This window comes from Danio rerio, chromosome 25 (assembly GCF_049306965.1).
Source record: "Danio rerio strain Tuebingen ecotype United States chromosome 25, GRCz12tu, whole genome shotgun sequence".
Classification (NCBI taxonomy): domain Eukaryota; kingdom Metazoa; phylum Chordata; class Actinopteri; order Cypriniformes; family Danionidae; genus Danio; species Danio rerio.
In genome coordinates, this window is record NC_133200.1 from 33,400,704 (window position 1) to 33,424,171 (window position 23,468).

The 23,468-nt window shown below is 39.6% G+C and overlaps 1 protein-coding gene across 9 annotated transcripts in view; it reads left to right on the forward strand.

The window, feature by feature from the left end:
• Positions 1-23,468, forward strand: part of znf469 (zinc finger protein 469) — a 480,146-nt gene that overhangs the window by 444,080 nt on the left and 12,598 nt on the right. For all 9 annotated transcript variants that reach the window (XM_073943275.1, XM_073943279.1, XM_073943274.1 and 6 more), the window contains one exon: positions 23,235-23,302. The gene's annotated coding sequence lies outside the window, so the exon portion shown is untranslated. The remainder of the gene's footprint in view (positions 1-23,234; positions 23,303-23,468) is intronic.

Consider the following 23,468-nt stretch of genomic DNA (forward strand, 5'->3'; position numbering starts at 1 on the left):
TATATCATTTTAATCACCTTCCCATTTGGAGTCAGAGCGCCTGATAGGGAACTAAGAGTTCAGTTGCATCACTCCTTTTAAAACTCTCTTTACCCTCTTTTTAAACCTAGTACACAAATAAAAAATATACTATTTTATCATTTGCATGCACCACCATGGAATACCCAAGTAAATGCTTTAAACAAAAGGTTAGAATTAGCAATGTACTTCTTACTGTACCCAGACTGCATTTCCGTGTGAAGTTTAAGGCTGTTTGTCCAACTGAGGGAAGGAAAAATGTCGAAAATTTGAGAGGCAGAGACATGAAAGGATCTATTCTGGATTCGGGCCTGACTGTTAGCCTTTAGCTGGCCCAGCACTCACCCCACCCTCAACCAATTAACTGTAGTTGGTATACAACTTTATTGCCGTGGGATTCCAGTGCTGCCAATGCTATGGACGAATGTGCTGTAACTCGGGGAATGGGAGAATGTGGGTAGGAAACAGAGGGAGAGAGAGTCTCAAAAGCAGCTGCAGGATAAGGGTGACTTCCTGACTTGGATAGTGAAATAGGGGTACGCATGATGAGGGAAGAGAGGGAGCACAGATTTAGTTTGTCCTTGTTGCCGAGCTCTGTAATGGCCTGTGACAGCGTTTCCTCAATGGCCCCCAAGGCAAATGGTTTATTCATCAGCGGCGCTCCAGGGTGCCACTGCTCCATGCTTTGCTCACTCAGAGAAGTGATACATAAATTACGCCCTGCATTCCTCACTTCTCAATTTTGATTGGACGGATACCTGATCTGTTTGTCTTTCAGAAGGTTTAGGTCAAAAGAAATCTCAGCGTAAAAGTAAATACTGCAAGAATATTGCAGAAGTTGATCCTTACTGCAATGAGTAGCTACAGAATGACTGTCAACCAGCAAGCTGACATCCATGTGTCTTAGTGATGTCTTAGTAACATTTTGCTGGGTTGTATGTTTATGTTGTTTAAGGCTGCCCTTGAACCTTCGTAATCTGTCATATCCTTATTCCATTGGTTTAGATAACACCTTGAATATACTAGCAATTGTTTGTGTTTTTTTTCCAGTTGTTCTGATGCTAAGGATATGAATATGCTTCTGTCTGTTTGTAAACATTACTGTGTGGTGGTATTACCAGGATGCTTTCTGATTTCCTAAAATAGAGTACAGTAGCAGGTCAAGGAACTTGGCAACCTGACAGGAAACTTTCATTCAATAGGTTTCCTGCATTCATTCATTCATTCATTCATTCATTTTCTTGTCGGCTTAGTCCCTTTATTATTCCAAGGTCGCCACAGCGGAATGAACCGCCAACTTATCCAGCAAGTTTTTACGCAGCGGATGCCCATCCAGCCACAACCCATCTCTTTGAAACATCCACACACGCATTCACACACACTCACTCATACACTATGGACAATTTAACTTACCGCATGTCTTTGGAGTGTGAGGGAAACCGGAGCCCCGGAGGAAACCCTCGCGAAGGCAGGGAGAATATGCAAACTCCACACAGAAACGCCAACTGAGCCGAGGTTCGAACCAGCAACCCAGCGACCTTCTTGCTGTGAGGCGACAGCACTACCTACTACCTATCATGGCTAGTTCGTATGAATTCGTACAATGTATTTTGCACAATTTAGTATGATTTGCTAATCACCCAATGACGGTTAGGGGTGGGGTTGGGTGCCACGCCTCTTTTTTAAAATCATACATTTTCGTACGACTGAACTCTGTCAAAACATAAACTACTTACGTTTCCTTGTGAGCTCAGGCTGGCATATCAGTCTTTGTTGTTGAATATATATGAGCTAAAAGCCTTGTAATTTGATTTGAGTAGTAGGGAACCTATTTTTTTTTTCCATTTACTGATTGACTGTTATACTGAAACTTTTAAACAGCTGTAGGTAGGAGTATCTGTGATTGTGTCATCATGCTAGTGAGGGGGGGAAATGGAAGTTACGAAACCTTCCCTTGATATCCACTGGAGTCAAGGGCTTGAAAAGATTAGTGTAGTGTCCAGCTATAAAAACAGGCATAAAAAGAAAGGGAAAGTATGAATAATGTTCTGTGGAATAGGATTACAACCTGCTGGGCAGATATTTCAGTTGTAAGAAGAGTCTTTTGCTCTCACCTGAGGCCCTAGAGTCCTTATCAGCAAACAACTGCCAGAACAAATTCTGCTGGACTAATCTCTGTACTGGAAACTAAATGGTAAATTCAGACAAGTATTTTTTTAATCATTGTGACTTTAATAATGAATTGGTCACAGTGTTTGATGTAATTATTCTGTTGTGCTTTGTTCACTGTTTTCTAAAATGGTAAACAAATTCCTAGTATGGCTCCAGGTTGATACTGTTTTTCCTAACAGTGACAATTTTTATATAAATGAGGATTGAACTGGTTTATGTACAAACTGATATTACTGTGGTTCTCTTCAATATGAGACATCAAATGTGCCCAAAATCTGAAAAAAAGAACATGCACTGCACAGACCATTTACCTGGGATGAGTTCCCCAAACAGTGTCATAACTCGCAAGTGAACTACCATAGTATGTTGCATCGATTGGGAATTTAACAATGTAATGGCAAGTGTTTCCCAAACCATAGATGCTTTGTCACAGATCTAAAACTTGAACCAAGTTAATTATAACATAAATCATCTGTAATGATGCTCTAAATAGGGAGTTTTTTATTGTAGCATAGATTTCCAGTAGTAAATCATAGGTAACCTATAGCTTTCACCATGAGCCACGGCTGCATTCAAAATGGCATGAGTTAGCTCAAAGTGGACCATGAAGGAAGTGCAATTGTATAACTGAACTGTAAAAAAAAAATGTAGGAAGCAAATTACACACGGCAGAGACCATTTCAAGGATGTATGTCCACCGAAGCACCAAAGGTATCGCTGTGTTTTTTGAAGGCCTGCAGCATAGTGAGGCGCTGAGTGGGAGTTTTACACTCAGTGTTGTGCATTTTGTTCAGCCATTTTGCACACTGTGGAGGAGGGATGGGACAATACTCTTCAACTGTCAACAAATAATCTGCTAAAGAATTTCAACTTGTAATAGTACCGTGTGGATACTCTATCATAGCAACCGACTGTAAAAAAAACACTATTCTGTGATTAGTAGTAAATCTCCATCCGAAGGCCAGAGGGCGCTCCTCTGAAACTTCAACACTGGACATAATGATTGCATGGCAATGGCAATCATTGTATTAATCATGTTATAATTAATTACAAGTCTTAAATTTTGGCAAAATAGTTCATCTGTTGCCCTCTACCTTGCCTTGTGTTAACTAAATTGATAGATATCCAGCCTGATCTCACGAGGAAACGTACGTATTTTAGGTTTTGCCAGTTTAGTTGCTAATTCGTACGAATTTGTGCTAGTTCAGTCGTACAAAAATGTCCGATTTTAAAAAGGATGCATGGCACCTAACCCCACCCCTAACCCCAATCGTCATTGGGTGATGAGCAAGTCGTACTAAATTATACGAATTACATCATACAAATTTATACAAATTAGCCACTAAATCAAAAAGTTACAAATTGCCGTGAGATTGCATTGAGATATCTAAGAAAAAATCTAATTTAGTACAAGAAACTAACAGGAAAATATTTAGTAATTTACACAAAGTAATGTACAGTATATAGTAAGGTTAACACAGGATAACCTGGGCTGTAGTGCTAACCTCCAGCGCAGATTTCATAGATGCCACCTTGTTAGGTTCAAACCCACCACCTTTTAGTTACCAACTCAGACCATACCACAAAATGAAAGTGTTGAGTGATGCTAGAGATTATGCACTATTTGTGGCATGCATAACATGAAAACTATGAATTAGTTAGTCACACACTATCTACGCTCAATCTTGCTTCAGGTCTTGCTTTAGTTTGGCTGCTTCCCTTGAACCACAAAATGTCTACAGTGGCCTAATAGACAGAGGACACTTGTTGCAGCTGGGCATCAAGTTCATACTCACTGTACCCAAAATGATTCAAAGCTGCCTATGCATGAGGTGAACAGCTCTGGGCACATATGCCTGGGCACATAGGCTAATCCTGCCGGAAGATTGTTAAGACCAGGAAATATGAAAGAAAAATTATCTAAGGGCGTACTCACACTAGGTACAGTTGCCTTGAACTGTGCTGAAGCATGATTGTACCCCCCCCCCCCCCCCCCCCTGAACCTGAGCACACTTACACTTGAAGAGAAGCGTTCTCACTCAGGACAGTGGACATTGCTTTAGTCCAGGACAGAAACGCTCATAAGTTACCATAAAAGTCATTGTGCGGGGTTTGCATCTTTATTAATCTATGATAGTTTGCATTCATTGAAGAGTAAGAATGATTAATAAATCCATATGAAACAGTCCCTTAAAAGTGATGTTGCATCTTCAGTTTTGGGCTCAGGCGCACTTTTCACTTACACTACAAGCATACCGTGACAAAGACCAACCAAACCACACTCTGACACACCTCTTCTAACCAGGCCAGGGCCGGCCAACTCAACCGCGCCTGGGCCTGATTCATAGCACTCACACTTGTCATACGAACCAGGAATCGTACCTGAGAATGGTTCGGATAGCATAGTGTGAGTGCACCCTTATATGTGTAGAGAATTAGTGCAACCCTTTGTTAAGAATTTCGATCATGTTTAGCAAGTAGCTTTAATCTGAAACTTATAACAGAGACTCTTAACAAGAAATAGCTAGATTAAGTGACTGACCAGACTTCAGACCTTTTAAATATGTGTAACTAACCCAATGTATTGTGTCTAACCCAGGGATGTGCAACTCTGGTCCTTAAAAGCCACGATCCTACAGAGTTTAGCTCTATACCTAATAAATCACATGTGGAAAAACTGTCTCCAGGATTACTAGAAAATTGCAGCCAGGTGTGTTTGATTAGGTATAGAGTTAATCTCTGCAGGAAAGTGGCCCGAAGCTGCATATCTCAGGTCCCGCCAGATTGGCCTACTGCATTGGGATTCAATTGTTTTGATTTAATATTCAATTTTGTTTGCTGCATATTTAACCAAAAGCATACATGAATAGTAATGTGTTGATACCTTATTTGGTTCAAAAGAGAGTAATTTTGCATTCATAGTACTTTTGGTAGTAAGTTTTTAAAAAAATACTAACAAATATTTGGATAACTGAGAATGATGGGAGTTTTAATGGAATCTGATCAATCCAGTCAATAAACAGGTCTGCTCAACCCTGACCCAGGCACAGCCTACCTGAATGAGGTCTCTACCAACAAACTGAGACTTTGCTGATCCCTGTCCAACATGTGAGAATAACTGTTGGGTCTGTCTGTCGAGTGGACTATCAATACCAGTTCTATGCTACAGAGACTGGATCAGTACCAGTTCTGTTCCAGAAGATCATACATGCTGTCTGTGGCAAAACTCGCAGCAATGAATGGCCCCATGCAGCCAATGTACAGAGCGTCATTCTTCTCTCTGTGATGTGGGGCTTAAATCCAAGGGGTAGCCCAGGGAGGAAGCCAGCAGTGCTGGGTGAATATTTTCATATCCCCACCGCCGCATCGGGAGCAGCTGTATCGGGTCCTGTTTTGTGTAAAGTGTCTCAAGCTTAAAGAAATCTAAGCTGTGTCCATTGACTGGGAGAGTGGAGACTGTAGTGAAGCATTTAAAATGAAAAAAAGTTTGGGTTTTTTTCCTTCACCCCCACCTCCATCATACTCTCATTAGATGAGCAAAGTAGAGAAGGAAAAACATCCAGGCCCTCGCTGGCCTCGTCATTAATGCCCCTGGGTTTGTTTTTGTTCCCAGTTATTCACCCACTTTGCCATTTCCCTAAGAATCTTAAACACCCCTGACTCCCCGTTGCACCTGAACAAGGGCCTCTGCACAAACACAGCGTGCCCCACTATCACAATCTTGTCTCCTAAACTGTGGTTGGGCCCAGATGGTGCTCTGTAATTCCAAGAATAGCACCTCAATAATCCTTCTACCCTTCTCCAATTCCATACTTACCCTATGGTCATCTTTTATTTTGTAAGCACCCAAAAGACCACCAGGTCAAGAGCGTCCTACTCATCCTTCTTCAGATAGACCTTTGTTAGCCCCGTCAAGACCCCTCGCAGTGACTGACACCGCACATCACCTAAATGACAAGATTTCCACAAAGCACACGCAGAGGAGCCAAGAGGTGGCTCTGAGGCCTCAGATCACAGACAGAAAGGAAAGTCAAGCACGGGCTCTCTCCTGAATCTCAAGGGCTTTCACAGGGAAATATTTGTGAATTTGAAAAATAAAGTCATCCTGGAGCAGTGGAGGAAGATGAATGGGGTCCTGTGCTGCACTGCCGGGTGTACTGAACCCCTCTGTTTTGACTTTTTTTTTTTCCCCTCACTGGCCAAGTGGGTACACTGAGCCGCTTGTGAGGAAAGGGGGCGGAAGCAGGAAGTGGCTGTGTAAGGTGATCTTGTAGCGCTGTACAGAGACTCTTTTCAAACAGCAGCCGCTCACTCCATCGCAGCAACACATCAGGCAGTCCTCAGGCCACATAAACAGCAGCTCACACCAGGGACATCCCAGCATGCACCAGCACCCCACCGCCAGCCTCAAAGACTCGACATGTGAGAGAGAGAGAGCCATTCAGCGGTGGAGCTGGCAAACTCAGTCACCAAAGTATACAGCTTAACTACCACTTTTTTGAGAAAGAAATTACATACTCTGTCACAAGCTGAATGTCCGTCTTTCACTCACAACGGATGTATAGGTTTGAAAGTCCCATAACTGCGTGTTTCTGTTTCCTGTTTGTATTTATACAGCATCTGCCCAGCTAGGAACATACAAAAACGTTTCTATCGGGGTTCGCAGATTAACACTGAGCATTCGATTCAGATCGAGTATACTGTAGCAGTTGATCAGTTATTGATCATTTCTCTTGATCTGACTGCTTCTACTGTACTCTATGTCCCTTAAAAGCTCTGGGTGTACGCTCAATAAAAGCATATAGCTTTTAAAGACTGGTGTACAGAATAAGACTAGACAGGACCTTGCTAGGTGCGGTATGACTGAGCTGTTTAAACCATGTTACTGTTTCCAGCAGTGGCTCACAACATTTATCTGATGTACTTTAGGGTTCTGTCTTTTCACGGCCATGTGCATGTTTGTGTGCATATATTTTTGCGTGCATATTCACAGTAATCTATATACAAGTCCAACCGTTCAACGCTTTACTTGTTCCACTCAGTGGTACGATACGGTATGCTTTTATGGCTGTATCCTCTGTCAAAAGGTACCTAAAACCAAACTGTACCATACCACTCTTTGGATACCCTTTGCAAAGGGTACCGTGCACAACAAAAGGGTACCAAAAGGCAAAGCCATACGTGAAACTGAACGCTATTGGTTTACAGAGATACGTCACTCGCTCGTGCAACAAGCTAGGAGAATAAAAACAAAGGAATCGCCATTTTTAAAAACACAGTCGAGACATTACACCGTAATAATATATACATATAATGACGAGCCATGGTCGACCTGAGCTCAAACAAGCCTTGTTGTCATCTTGATGAACAGCCACAAAGCCAAGAAGAAGAGCAGAATCTACCCTGTGCCCCGTAGTTTTTTACAAGGTCGTCTAAAGCGCGAGTGGTTTCGCTTTCTCGCGTGCGTACGCCAAGTGTCTATATTTGAAATAACGAACTTCTCGAGCTAATAATAACGTGCGCATGATTATTGAAGTGCTTTTGACATGCGATCCATTCAGAGATGGACAAACACGAAAACGATGTGAAAAAAAAACAAAGTAGAAGCTGGAAAAAACAAAGGAGCAAATGATTCTTTCAGCAACCTAAAACATGAACAAACTGCTATGTTTAACTATTATTATCACCTTTTGGACTATTATGAACTAAGGATTACTCTCTAACAAGAGGTTACATGTGCTGGTAAAGATTAAAGATACAGATGAGAGGACTGTGGGCTATATGTTTCGTGATGTTTTTAAACCCAACTATGGACTAAATGTCTGCTGTGTGTAGTTTTTCTGTTATTGGTCTGTTATTGGTATGTTCTTGTTCATATATGTTGCTTTTATATATTTATTTTATATAATTAAAGACGTTACAGTAGGCTATTTTGCATCATTGATCTGATAGGTAACTCATGAACACTTATACACAAGTATTTATAAGTATAAAGCATATGTTTTGTGTGAAATGCTTCTCATATGATATGTGAACGACCAGTACAGCTTTACTTTGACATTTGAGAATGACGTCGACTGAAACTTGCTGTTGTATACCACGCCCCCCAAAAAGAGTACCATTGGTACCCTTTTAGCAGTGATAACACAAGCCTTATAAAGGTGACTGTACTGTACCATACTGTACCACTCAGAGGAAATGGGTTAATAAAGTCCCCCCTGTGGTCCAGAGTTTCAAAAGTGAATGGAATAGCTGTATTAGGTGGCTGAATGTCACTTTTTTGTCATCTTCTTCCAATAAAGCGTCACACACAGACTAGTATACTTAGAAAAGGCTGAGTTGTAATTAGGTCATTTGGACATTTCCTTGGACTATTTAAAGGAGGCATGCTTTCGGAAAATGTGGGTACAAACTGACTCACCCGTTCATTGCCTGGAATTCCCTTCCACTGTTGGCTAGCTGACTACTGTTTTTTGGCTTGCAGAGAAAATGTAAATAGAATGTGACAAATAAATGGCATAATGATTGAATGGGGCTCTTGTCACACTGACGCCCATCCTTTATTTTAGGGATTCAGAAGCTGCTTTAGTGTCAGTCCAGGAATTTTATATAGCCTTCGAAAATGGACCGCCTTGTTTGCTCGTCCGTCTTTTCTTTTTCATTTCTTGTGCCTTTTCTCCTCATTGTCTCCACATTTTTCTTTTTCAACTTTCACCTTTTACTTCCAGGCTTCACCCTAAACATCACTCAGCATTCCACTGTTTTGACCCTAATTTTGTACTTAAACTTTCCTATGTGGAAATAATGACCATGACCTGCCAGAAGCCACAAACACTCCCTCCATCTGAAAACCTGTAAACTCAGGTGGTCTACTTTTCTAAGATCATTTTCACAGAATGCAGAAAAAATACATTTTGTAACATCTAGCAAGTCTGGGAAGATGTTAAATTAAATCAATAGGCCCTAAAAGCCGCAATTCCTAATTTGAAACACAACAATAGCCAACCCACGCAGAGCTGACATGTGGTTTTATGTTTTATTCCACCGATTTTGTTTTCACAATGCTTTAGATCTGGGGTGTCCAAAGTCTGTTCTGGAGGGCGAATGTCCTGCATAGTTTAGTTCTAACTTACTTCAACAAACTTGTCTGGAAGTTTTAGTATACCTAGAAAGAGATTGATTAGCTGGTTCAGGTGTGTTTAATTGGGGTTGGAACTAAAATCTGCAGGACACCGGCCCCTCAGGACAAAGTTTGGACACCCCTGCTTTAGATCATTTCTATTAAACCTTTTGCAACAGTCTGATCAGAAAGGGTTTAGACCGGGGGTGTCCAAACTCAGTCCTGGAGGACCAGTGTCTAGCAAAGTTTAGTTACAACCCCATCAGACACACCTGGGCAAGTCATTCAAGCTCCTACTAAGCTTTCTAGAGACATTCTTGCAGGTTTGTTGAGGCAAGTTGGAGCTAAAATCTGCAGAACACCGGCCCTCCAGGATCGAGTTTGGACACCCCTGTTTAAGATAATTTCTCTTAAACCTTTTCCAATGGTCTGATCAATAGAGTTTAGACTAGGGGTGTCCAAACTTGGTCCTGGAGGGCCGGTGCCCTGCAAAGTTTAATTCCAACCCCATCAGACACACTTGCAATAGCTAATCAAGCTCTTTACTAGGCTTCCTAGAAACATTCATGCAGGTGTGTTGAAGCAAGTTCAAGCCAAAATCTACAGGACACCCGCCCTCCAGACACCCCTGGTTGAGACCATTGCACTGACACAAAATGAATGTGATTCTAACCCGGATATTGTATTTTTTTTTTATTTATTGTTTTTGCCTCATTAATAGTATCTTTATGCCTTGGACTACATATTTTTTTAAAGCATGCTGCATATTGTGCTAACACTTTAATCCTACAACTAAGAAAACTTGACTTAAAAAGAAGATTGAAACATTTTATTTGTTGCTATTTTATATATATAATTAAGGTATTTAATAATTGGTATTTTCATACACCTGCTTAAGTACCCAAAGTATGTCCAAAAATAATAAAACAATGCTGAGCTGATTAAAATTCCTGAACACTTTTGCTGTTTCTAAGTTTGCCAATGTTCTGATATGACATAGAAACAAACGTTACAGAGTGAAAGGTAGTACATTTTAGTCTAATTGAGAAGCTGACATAAAAGAAAGTAACTTTAAACGAAGGCATAGTACGAGAATATAGGATCTAGTAACTTTTTTTCTCTACCTGTTCCCTCCCTACATCATTAATCAAAGTTAATGGTGCTGACTTGATAGGAAATGTCTTATTTCTTGTTCATCAATCCTTTCAGGTACTACAGGAAAGGCATGGTATCTGAATTGATTATGCATTATGTGTTTGCATGCACGCTGCATATATTGTGTCAAGCTGTGTTATATGCATTATGATGTGTTGAATCTGGTATCATGTTGTTTAATTTTAAACTTTAATTTAGAAGAAATAAGCTTGTTTTCAACTGGATCATTTAGCCTACACTATAAAAAGGCATATATTGAAACTTAATGAACAAAGAGCTCATGCTAATACTCCTTCCAACAAATTTATGCACAGATGTGCCTGGAATTGAAAAGCTCACTATGTTCCTATGCAGAGATGCAAACTGGAGTTACATGCAAAACTGTAATATTGCAGAAAACATTTTGTAAATAAAGCACTGTATCCAATGAGTCAAAGAGAACAAAATCATCACTGCCTGATAAACTTGTGCTAAATATAGAAGACTGCAGTATAGGAGAATTTGCCCAAGAAGGTGAAACGCAATGAATTTGCAGTCGTTTTTGGAGATGGGAGACCCTTCCTTTGGAGCTCAGCCACTCAACAGAGTTCTAGGAGGTAGTAATACTAAACCACTTCAGTGACAGACTTTGGCTAAGGAATTTTCACCAAAACATTTCAGATGTTTTACAATATGGTCAGTCTGCCGGTTTGTACATTATCGCCATCCAATTCCATTAATTTTGGTTAAAACAAAATCAAGACATTTTAATGCACATGCTGGAATGTATTCGGTAAGTGTGTTTACAAAGCAACTACTATCGATATTTTTTTTCTTATCGGATTAAAAATCCAATAAAAGTTTATCCTATTCAGTTACCACCAGCTTCGAATGTTATCACTCGATTGAATAAACGTTATCAGAGCTAATTAGCTGATAGATATGGGCCATCTGCACCTACCATTAGGCTCAGAGGGCTGTTATCATCCATTTACATGATTAATCAGGTATACTAATACAGAAGACTCTAGATCCAGATCTGTTCTCACATTACTTTGACCGTTGTGTTGAGGGTTAGAGTAGAGGTAGACGTTAATAACATAAAATAATGGGAAATTTAATAAATGATATAAATAACTCTTGTAGTTAATCAGCTATACTAATAGAGAAGATTAAACATCCAGATCAGTTTTTACATTGTTATGGTTGGGTTTAAGGTTGGAATAGGGGGTAGACGTTAATAAAATACAATTAACAGGAAATTTAATAAATGATATAAGTAATTCTCGTTAACTTCTGGCTGCAGCCATATGTAAAGGATAACAGCCTTCTGAGCCTACTAGTTAGTGCAGAAGGCCCCTAATGGCCCATATCTATCAGCTGATAAGCACTGATAACAACTATTTAATCAGGTTATAACATTTACAATGAAGTGATGACATTCTTACCATTTCCATTTACCGTTTTTGATGCATTAAGCTGCGGTCACGCTAGAGTTTGTGCGTGGGAAGTTATGTCGTACAGCGCTGCAAAGGGGTGGGATTAAACAAGATGATTAGACATTAAAAAAGCAAGCAATTGGTACATGTTTTAAATTTCTGTCCAGAGAGGTCATGTTTTGATCCTCGATTGGTCTCACGCAATCACGTGATGCGATTTCGCAGGTCATAGTTCACTAAGCTTGAACTTTCCAATGCAGCAAACTGCAAAACTTGCCGCAAGATCTTGCGTTTTCAGTCTGAAGCATTCGCGTGCGTATAAATGGAAGTCTATGGGGAGAAAAGTGCAGTGTGTCCGCAGCTTTATTCCAAAATGTGCATGAAAATAGGTTGATGCAAACAGTTAATGATGCAAACAGACTAGACACATTTAGAGACCAGCATCTTTCTGAGTATCATCTCATTGAAAGTAAAGAAAATCTTAAATTTTTTTTTTTCAAATAGTGGGCAGGGAGACACATATCTGGATTCTTAAATGAGTACTTGTGTAATAATTTAATTCAGAACCCTTCCCTTATTCACATCTAAAAAACACAAACACCATCACCATATGATTACTTAAGTAAAACACAGATTTGATGAATAGAATCTGTGCAAAAAATAATAATAAAAGCATCTCCACTCCTCCGCAATGGTACTCATCAAATAAGGAGGGAAAAGACCCTATATAAATCTGATTTGTAAAAAAAATAAAAGTCCTTTACAATGATGTAATGTGACTGATTATATTGTGGTTTTGTTTTGGGCAAAGGTAGTTCCCCTTTCAGGCGCTGAGCGATTTGCCCTGCCACTCTCCCTCCATTTGGCCCTGACTGAACCTCAACATCAGTTGAACATACAGCAATTCAGTTGATACAGGCACTGAGCCACAGAATAAAGGAGTTTAGATCATGTGGCGCTGAGTTGTCCTCCGTCTTTGAGAGCTGCTGAGAGGATATGAAAGAAAAGTGGAAGTAAACGGCACTCATTGCCAAACTTCTAGAACTCACTTATCTTTGGCTTCAGCCAAGCTTCTAGAGTCATGTCCACTGGCCAGTGTTTTCCTCAATTTCTCTCTGTCTCTCTTTAAGCAAGATCTTAGGCTAAAAGCCAGTCATCACAATGGATAAGTCTGATTTTAGCTTTATTTGAAAAGGTTTTCGCTTGAATAAATGATCAACTATTAAGAGAATTTCCTCTGAAAACAGAAGTCTGTTATGAAGAGGAGCTGAAGAGTTGGAGAATGTACACATCGTTTGAATGAAATAGCTGTAATATATTAATGAATAAACATAACTTCACGTCAGGAGCAGATGGACGTCTTTGCTAAGTGAGTCCAGTTCAGAGCGTTTGGGGACACTTTGGTCATTAAAGCGATCATGTCTCACTTTGCCTCTTGATGAAGTTCATTTTACGGTTAATAAAATAAAGCAGTTTCTGAATGGTTGCAAAGTACTCCATCCTGCAAGTGGAAAGAGCAGTGGAGGTTGATTTTAAAGCCCCAATTAATGCTATTAATGGTTAAGGTCAGCAGGTTTACAGCAGAACTACTGTATGAGCCTGACCCTCTTCTCAACATTATTAATGTCCCATTAGTTTAACCAACTATTGTTCGTGCAAGACGTTTTCTCACTAGCTTGCTGCACAGCTCATGAGTAATGTTCCATATCCGTGTAGGCCTTCGGGAAATTGTGTCAAAAATGGGGAAAATCTCTTTTTAAACTGCCTGAAACAAAGATTCCATCATGTTTATGGAATGCCGTGGTTAGCAATATGGAAACAGAGCGGGTCAGAAATTACATAGTGAAAATGGTCTGGTCTGGGGTGGAAAAGGGAAAGTGTGGAGGGGAGCTTCTGGTAATACACTCTGATCCTACACAAAAGAAATGTATAACCTTTGTAAAAATTATTTTCTGTACGGTAGCAAATTTCAGGAAGAATGGTTATGAAGTAACTGTCTAGCACAGGGGTGCCCGTATAAAGGGCCAAAAGCCAAATAACATTGAGAGCAGTGGGCCAAAGGTAAATAATCCAAGCTGTATTACATTAAAGTTGCCATGGATAATTTCCTAATTTATTTTATAAGATCCAAAAGTCAATAAAACAGTACTTTAAATCATATTAACTAATGCAGTAATACCATTGCAATAATAACACAAACATTCATATTGAATACTCTTTCAGGCAGAATCTGGCTTTGCTTTAATTTTTCTCTCCTTTCAGGGTTAACATACTCTGAGTTTTCACTTAACCTCCTTTCTGAAATGGGGCCAGTACGTACATTTAAATAAAATCTGATTTGTTTATACAATTTAATTGAAACATTTAATTTAAGTTAGCTTCTTACAATAAAACAAACAAACAAACAAACAAACAAAACTTTACATCAGATTTGATGGCAACCTCTAGACCATGCCCATTATTCTTCCTCTCTTCTTAGATGGGATGGTGGGCCAAATCAAAGGTTACTGTGGGCCAACTCTGGCCCACGGGCCATAGTTTGGGCATCCCCGGTCTAGAAGAACCATTGGAAATATCTAGTGAACCAGAATATAACATTTAAAATGGGAGGATTAAAATCTGATATACTTCCTTCTGGTACCCGTTAGCTGTGGTGCATGGCAAAAGCTAAAAATACATGGGTTTTTCTAGCAATTGCAGCTGTGTTTACTTTCCAAGCTACTATTAAAGTTGTTTAATATCTGCATATCAAACATTTGACCAAATGAGAGTTATTTTTAAGTGTCACGAGGAATTATACTGGTTAATTCACATCAGAACACAGGATAGGGAAAAGCGCCGCCTCTCATTGTTGACTTTAGCCTGGATTTTTTACAAGCAAAAATAATAATATAAAGAGATCCTATTCTTTTGAAGGTCAGACTGGCTAATAGTCTGCTTCTTTGGCAGAGCACCAGGTGTGTGGGTGTAAACCTTGGCAATCCTTTAGCCATTCGCTGTGCTTTTTGGTGTGAGCGGTGAAGACTTTAAGCGATTTAGCTGCTACCTGTGAGATGAGAGGCAGTCCCGTTCTCCCATCCCTTCATATTCTCTCTCTGTTGTCTTTGTCTCTCCCTTTTGCTTTTGCCACAGTGAGCATCTGGAAAAAGCCAACAGTGTCAAGGAGGCCACCCAACACTCCTTATTGGCTTACAGGGAGATACAAGGCGCCTTTGTGTTTAAAGGTGCAGGGATCTAGAGGATGTGCCGTCTTGAGCAGAGCTGTCCCAGATGCACCCTTCTTTGTTTTTAGAGCTTTGTCTGGAAGCCTGATCATCATTCCTACAAATGCCAGTTGAACCCTTGTAGAGCATTCTGTTAACTTACAGTAGAAGATGGCATAGCTCTAATTCACAATTAGTTATTACATGGAATTAGCATTACGTATTACATAGTAACAGCAGCTTTATACACAGGAGAATATAGGTAATCCAAAACAAGGGATCTACTTATCAAGGCCGCATTTTAAGGCATCATAGGCACGGTTTGTTTCAAAAGGTACCTGAGCTGGAGGACTTTACCTTAGGTTTTGACTTTTGAGTTTGTAGGCCTAAAAGGGACTGTCAATTTTCATGTACATGTCAACCAGAGTTTACTTTCTTATCGATTAATCTATCTATTATTATTATAAATATATAGCAGTGGTTGTCGACCATGTTCCTAGTCCCTTAATATGTACAGCTGTAAGTATTTTCAGTTACACATTATTTCTGTCTTACAAAGATTTAGATAACCACAGAAGTACAGGGATGATGTTAAAGGTGCAGTAGGTGACTGTCTTCAGAAACTTTTGTTCTGGTTAACATTTGTTAGTATTCTGGTTTATTTTGGTTGAAAGTCTCTTCACACTCCAATTGTAATGCTTAAACTGTACTTATTTATTGATTTATTTATTTATTTATTGGACATGGACATCAAAATTACACTGGACAAGACAACCAAATGCATTTGTTACGTGTTTTAGCAGACTTGCTAATTCTCAACACCTGTCCACAGAAGGAAAAATGAAAATAAAATAGCTACATATACACAACATTATAATACTTCACATAAAGTTACTGTAAGGCAAAAGCAAAGGCGACAGGATCAAACAAACAAATAGTAGGCTAGAGTATTTGTGCAAAAACTGCTGTATGGTTTTTAACCACTTTTTAAGAACACTACTAAAATATTTATATTCATTTTAGGCTAACAGGTAAATCAGGGATCACCAAAATTACTCCTGGAGGTCAGGTGTCCTGTTGATTTTAGCTCCAACCCTAATCAATCAGACCTGAACAAGCTAATCAAGGTTTTACTAGGTATACTTGAAACAACCAGGCAGGTATGTTGAGGCAAGTTGGAGCTAAACCCTGCAGGGCACCGGACCTCCAGGAATGAGATTGGTGATCCCTGAGGCAAATCAACAATTTTGCTCCCTTAACAAAGAAAACAGATTGACCAAAAGAGGTACTACACTCTGTCACTAGACAGTCACCATTTGCAGTTGCTCCTGTGACTGTAAGAGGTTTGATGCCTACAGAAAATGTAAATGATCTAAATGTATTTATATGTATTTTTATATGTAAGGCATAAGACGAAAAAAAATCCATCCAATTAAAATTTGTCAGGCCGACATTATTTTGATAAGTAGCTTGATTGATTGATGGAAAGTGTGTATCCAACAGGTGGTTTGTCATGTCCACTCACATGTGTTGAGCACCTTGAGAATCGGAGTGTTTTCTAATGGTGCTTTCACACTAGCACTTTTGGTTCGGACCCGAATTTGTTTGACATCAGAGTATGGTACGTTTAGCTAGTGTGAACGTTGTCTTGTGAACTCGAGTGCGCACCCACGAACAGAGCCTGCCTGAAAGATGTTGTCTGGGATATGGTTGGTGCGACAACTGCTCCAGTTCAATATTGAAACGAATGCAATCGAACCAAATAACATAAGTAAACCGCCAACAGTACAACAAACCTTAGTTTTCATAATGTTCATTCGTGTGTGTGTCTATGTATCACCTACCTTGATGACAAGCAGAACTGACCCAGTGCAAACAGTGATAATGTCTGCTTGTGTCCACCAAAAATGACTTCTGCAAAGATTGTGTTATGTTCTGAAATTTTTTTTTATATTTTTTGTGGCAGATAAATGCAAATGGCTCTTGATATTTTGATTTTGGTAACAAAAGCAAAAGATTCAGTAAAAGCAGAATGACCATGATATGCGTAAGTCTCCATTTTGCTGCTTTGCTTTCATGGCCGTCACCTAGCAACAGCTGTACACAAAACAGCAGCATGATTATGCAAGCATGCCGGGGTTCAGGAGGGAAAAAAAGACCATGTGAACACAAACCAACCAAGAAGGTGGCAAGGTGGGACATTCTAACTTTGGTTCGGTTCGGGCAATTGAACCAAGTGTGAAAGCTCCCTGAAAAGCATGGGGGTGAATAAGAAAGTGTCTAAGAAAGTGCATTCGGAGAGGAGAGAGTGTGTCCTACAGATCTTTACTGCAAGCACATGTTAAAATCATGTGTGAATTATTTGGAACACGAAAGAAATCTGACCTGTGTTTTGTGGAACATCAGTTTTCTGTTAGTTTGCATGTTTCTTCATATGATTACATGGATGTTACTAGAAAATGTTTTGAAATCATGTTCCACATATTTTATGTGATTTTAATGAATGATTGCATGCGTTGTTTTTCCTGTAATCGGTTCTTTTAAACTAAGTTTATTTATAAACTAATTTCGAGAGGATCACGTGCTTATGATTGCTTGAGGCTGGTCTTATTTATATTCAGTCTGATTCACCAATCAAACGATTCCTAAGCCACTATAAATACCCTAAGTTCCATATAACAGCCATCTTCGTTTTGAAGAATCCCCCCTTCCACCCCTACTCCTCCTCCTTTCCTAGATGGGTGGCACGATAGCCCAGTGGTTAGCACTGTTGCCTCACAGCAAGAACGCCACTGGTTCTAGTCCTTACCAAGCCAGCGGACGTTTCTGTGTGGAGGTTACACATTCTCCCCGTGCTCATCTGGAGTTCCCCCGGGTTCTCCGGTTTCCTCCAACCGTCCAAAAACATGCAACTTAAGTTATTGACTAATCCAAATCAGCACCATAGACATGCTCCTAGTAAATAGTCATCAGCTACTACAGCAGGGGAGTTCTCGAGATCTACCTGCGCTTAAACTCTCCTCTTACCCTGCTAACGGGAGGGAGCCCCGGGCCCAAGGATTTTATGAGTGCAGGGCTCTCTCCCGGGACAGCATCCCAAACAAGCGTGATAATTAATCATCAGCTAAGTGTGAACTCTTGAAGCTGTTAAAATTATCATCTAAAAGTGTATTAGATTGTATAAAACAAAGACAATCTCTGAATCAGATGAAATAGAAGCTCCAGTTTCCCCCATAGTCTAATGACATGCACTATAAGTGAATTGAAGGAACTAAATTGGCCTTGTGTGTGTGTGTGTGTGTGTGTGTGTGTACGTGTTTTTGTGACATCAGGACACATCTGTATAATGACATGCGTATGACACAGGTATTACAAAAAGGAGGTGAAATATGAAGACATTGGTGACGTCCTCATTTCTCAAAATGCTTATAAATCCTACAGAATGAGTTTAATCAGAGAGTAAAGCTGCACACAGTCTCCTGTGATGGTTGGGTTTAGGGGTGGAGTGGGGTGGGGTGAGGGCAATATAATATACGGTTTGGACAGTATGAAATGAATGGAAACCTATGTAATGTCCTCACTTTTCACAAAGACAAAAGACAAAAGACATGTGTGTGTGTGCGTGCGTGCGTGCGTGTGTGTTTCCCAATACTGGGTTATGGCTGGAGGGGCGACCACTGCATAAAACATATGCTGGAATTGTTGGTGGTTCCTTCTGCTGTGGTGACCCCTGATAAATAAGAGACTAAGCTGAAGAAAAAATGACTGAATGGGTTATGAACTGTGCATGAAGAGCACTATTCATATAACAAGGCACAGATCTGTAGCTGGGCAGCACACAATGTACACAGTCTTTGTGTGGAGGTGCTTATGAATGGAAATGAAGTTAGTTGTGTGTGACAGTATAAAAGATATGCATCATTACTGTAGGCTTCTTTTTTTAACATAGGTTTCATTCTCTTTTGTGATGAGGCATTTGCTAATGCTAGTATTTTCCCTCTCAGTGGAAGGGAAATGATAGTTTTGGCTTCCTGTAACATATTGTTTCAAAAGTGCTGGCTGGGAAGTCAGGGTGCACTGTATCAGGCGTGAATCATGCGTACATTCATCAGAATTTAGTCTGAGTTACACACACAGGAGTAAAATCAATACCATTAGTAGCAAACTAATCCTCCCCAGCCCCACGAGTTCACACCTCAAGGTTATAAAGACAATTTATAATTCATTTACAGCCAAGTAATGGACAGGTAATTGCTCAGGTGCCATATGAAGTAATAAATAGAACGATCACCAGGGGAGAAAGACGGAAGAGGACTAATGGAGGTTTAATTAGAGATGATATCTCTGAGGTGTAAATGGCGTCATTTCATTGTGGCTCATACAGCACATCATGTGCAGAGAAAAGACGTCTCAAGAAAGTTTTTCTTTCCCTAAAAAAAATCAGGATAAAAGTCTGAGACACACCAAATCATTAACATTCAAGATTGTGATGTGTGTGCCAAGAAATGTTTTTATGTACAGGATTTTACAGACAAACAAGCTGAACCTCCTCCTACCCTCAGCTCCGTGTGGATGCATGTGTGGTACAACCATATGGAGCTTATGGTAGCGTGTGGGCAGGCTGATTTGACACCCGGGCTGTGGAACACACAAGCTTGCCTTAATTGACTTATAAAACTGCCTAAAATGCTGTTTTATGGAGCCATTTTCAGACAGCTCTCACAGGATTTGATATCAAGTCATACTTTGTAATGAAGTGTGTGACAGGCGCTCTTTATTTCCAGGCCAAGTTCTACTAAACCGACTTTTTTTCACGAGTGTAAATCTGGCTAACCAGAGAGCTCACTTAAAATAGGGTACGGATGATGGCATTAATTCATGGTCATGCGTGCGGTGTGCACTGGGAGAGTGGAGATAGGGGTGGGGAAGTCAAGCTGACAGTCGCGAGGACATAAATGACCCTGGCTTCTTTGTACGCTGACAGCTCTGGCTTTGGTGATACTTCTAGTAGGCTCCTGCGATTCCTGCAACTGCGGTCTTTGTTGTCACAGTCAGCTTGTGTTCCCCTCTGCGGCCTTTCCAGGGGGCTGGCCGGCCTGGGCAAACACAGAAAGAGACGTGATGTATGGCTCCCGGCCAGATCAAGCTTTGCCACTGCAGGGTGCTCCCAGCAGTCGAGTGGAGTTGAGTCATCCTTCAGGCTGCAGGGAGACCAACAGACACACTCGCTTTGACTATGACAGGAGCTGGAGGGGGGATGTGACTTTTCACAGTTATATCCAAACCCAGGCAAAGCTTAGACTGCAGACCAACCTGTTAAATACCAGAGCCAGGTGGATTTCAGAATGGAAACTATAATGCCTTTAAGCATGGCAATAAAAAGAGATCTTGAAGAAAATGCACACTGTTCAGTTTAAGAATTAAAGTTGAGGCACAGAACTGAAATTTTCATTCTTATCGTTAAGACAAACATGTCTATCTTTTTTGTGTCAACGTGGGGAACGTTATGGTAATTCTGAGCTATTTAGACTGTCTGCTATAGCCGGAGGAAAAGACAGTTCTCAAGCAGCTAAAACTGCAGAACAGTCACAGTTGTTTAAAGGATTTGCAGCTGCGTCTAATTTGATCAGCTTCACTCTTTTACCATCTTCAATATTCTTAAAAATACCTCTTACTTATAAAATAGCAGATACTGAAATGCTTGGGCAAGAGAAAGAAAACTGAAAAAGTGGAGATATTGAATTATGTGGTCTATCATTTCTTTCCAGTGTGTGTGTGTGTGTGTGTGTGTGTGTGTGCGTTTCTATAGGAAGTGTTAAAATATTCTAATTGTGCATATACATTAGATAACTTGCGATAACGGTCCAAAAATTAGTAGCCCAAGTTTATGTGTTAGGGAAAAATATTGTTATTTTTGGTTAAAAAAAAAAAAAAAAGCAAAAATTAAAAGAAATCATTTTCTTACAAACTTACAAAATTTGCATGAACTCAATTGCATTATCTTTCTATTTCTAAAGATGTTTGATGACTAAAATATTATTTGAATAAATATATCTGTTTAATAAATCGGTTTTATTCATTCATTCATTCATTTTCTTGTCAGCTTAGTCCTTATTAATCTGGAGTCGCCACAGCGGAATGAACCGCCAACTTATCCAGCACATTTTTATGCAGCGGATGCCCTTCCAGCCACAACCCATCTCTGGGAAACATCCACACAAACACTCATACACTACGGACAATTTAGCCTACTAAAATTCACCTGTACCGCATGTCTTTGGACTGTGGGGGAAACCGGAGCACCCGGAGGAAACCCACGAAAACGCAGGGGGAACATGCAAACTCCAAACAGAAACGCCAACTGACCCAGCCGAGGTTCGAACCTGCGACTCAGTGACCTTCTTGCTGTGAGGCGACAGCACTACCTACTGTGCCACTGCGTCACCCGGTTTTATTCAAATGAACCAAAATATATGACCTATATTCACTGAAAAATGGATAAAATATTAACTTTCAAAATGGGGGGTACTCAGTTATGCCGAGCACTGTGTGTATATAATATTTTTTTTTCGTCTGGAGCAAGTCTTGTTTGTTTTATTTCGGCTAGAATAAAAGCAGTTTTTAATTTTTGAAAAAACATTTTAACGTCAAAATTATTAGCTCCTTTAAGCTACTTTTTTTTTCGATAGTCTACAGAACAAACCATGGTTATACAATAACTTGCCTATTTACTCTAACTTGCCTAGTTAACCTAATTAACCTAGTTAAGCCTTTAAATTTCACTTTAAGCTGTATTGAAGTGTCTTGAAAAATATCTAGTAAAATGTTATTTTATGTCATCATGGCAAAGACAAAATAAATCAGGTATTAGAGATGAGTTATTAAAACTATTATGACATAGAAATGTGTTGGAAAAAACACTTCTCTACATTAAACTGATATTGGGGGGTAAAAAATAAACAGGCCGGCTAATAATTCAGGGGGTGGCTAATAATTCTAACTTCAACTGTGCGTGTGTGTGCGTGTGCGAGTGCGTGTGCGTATAAAAATAATTCAGGGAGCATATATATATATATATATATATATATATATATATATATATATATATATATAATACTCTTTTTTTTTTTTTTTTTTTTTTCTGAATGCCTCAGGGCTCTGTTATTGGGCCAGGTATTTTGTGCCACACCCTTATCATTCATACTTTACCAGTGAGATATTCACTGTACACTCAACATTATGAATTGCCCATCTGTCAAAATGCCTCATTTGCTTTAAAGGAAACATAATGTGTAGTTCATATGCTTTAAAACAAGTCATAACAGAGTTCTCATACCTGGCCATTTTATCAAAAGATAAGCCCAGTTCTGTAGCCTGTGGCCATATCAAGGAAGCACAGGTTGATTGCAACGCATATACAGAGCCTATTCAATTTGACAGGATAAACAGTGATTGTGGAAGAACTCTGTCTTAGAGGCCAGAGGTAATGCACTCTCAGTGAAGATGATAGGAGTAAATAGTTGTCAAGAAAGATTACACAATTCCCTTAAAGTTTTTTTATTTTTATTTTTTATCTTATGCGAGTTGAAGCCCCTATCTGAAAAATATATATACAAAATATATATTTTATACTTATATATATACACACACACAGAGAGACTTACTGTAGGCCATGCCAATATGGATGCTAGGTCATGTGCTTCACATGAAACTGTAAATCATGATTAGATTAAATGAGAGAAAAAGGGCCATGTTTTCATCCATGTTTATCTATCCATCCATTTATCAAAATGCTCTGGAGGCAGAAATCACTCCTAAAATCTCTCCATGTAACTTTTTCGATGGTCATCTGCTAAAAATACACAGTTGAAAGCAAAATGCACACATTTTCCAAGCCAAGTAAAAACACACTGCTGTCAAACTTTCAGCTGCTTATAGTCTGGCCACAAGCAAAACATTAAGCCAAAGTTACCCTGAATATAAAGCACACAAAGGTTTTACACAATGAGTCTTTAAACTGAAGTCTTTGTGAATATTATCTAGTGTGGTGCATTGGGATTACAGTTCCATGAACTCTTTCTTTTTAATTTATGTGAGTGTTTGGGTTTTCATATTTACCAAAAACTAATGCAATTCTGCCCTCTTCAGGTGAAACGTGGAGTTGTGGGTCTGAAGTCTAGATCCCAGTGCTACACAATAAACATTAACCATCCCAGGTGAGCCTCTGCTTTAATATATTTATAACAACAGTTGCATGTTTTATTTATTGTGGTTGAATAATTAATCATTTCCAATATGTGACACCAAATTTCTGTAGCTTTATTTTTCAAATGGTTTTGAACAAATGCAACACTAAAGTGATAACTGAACTTTTTGTATCTT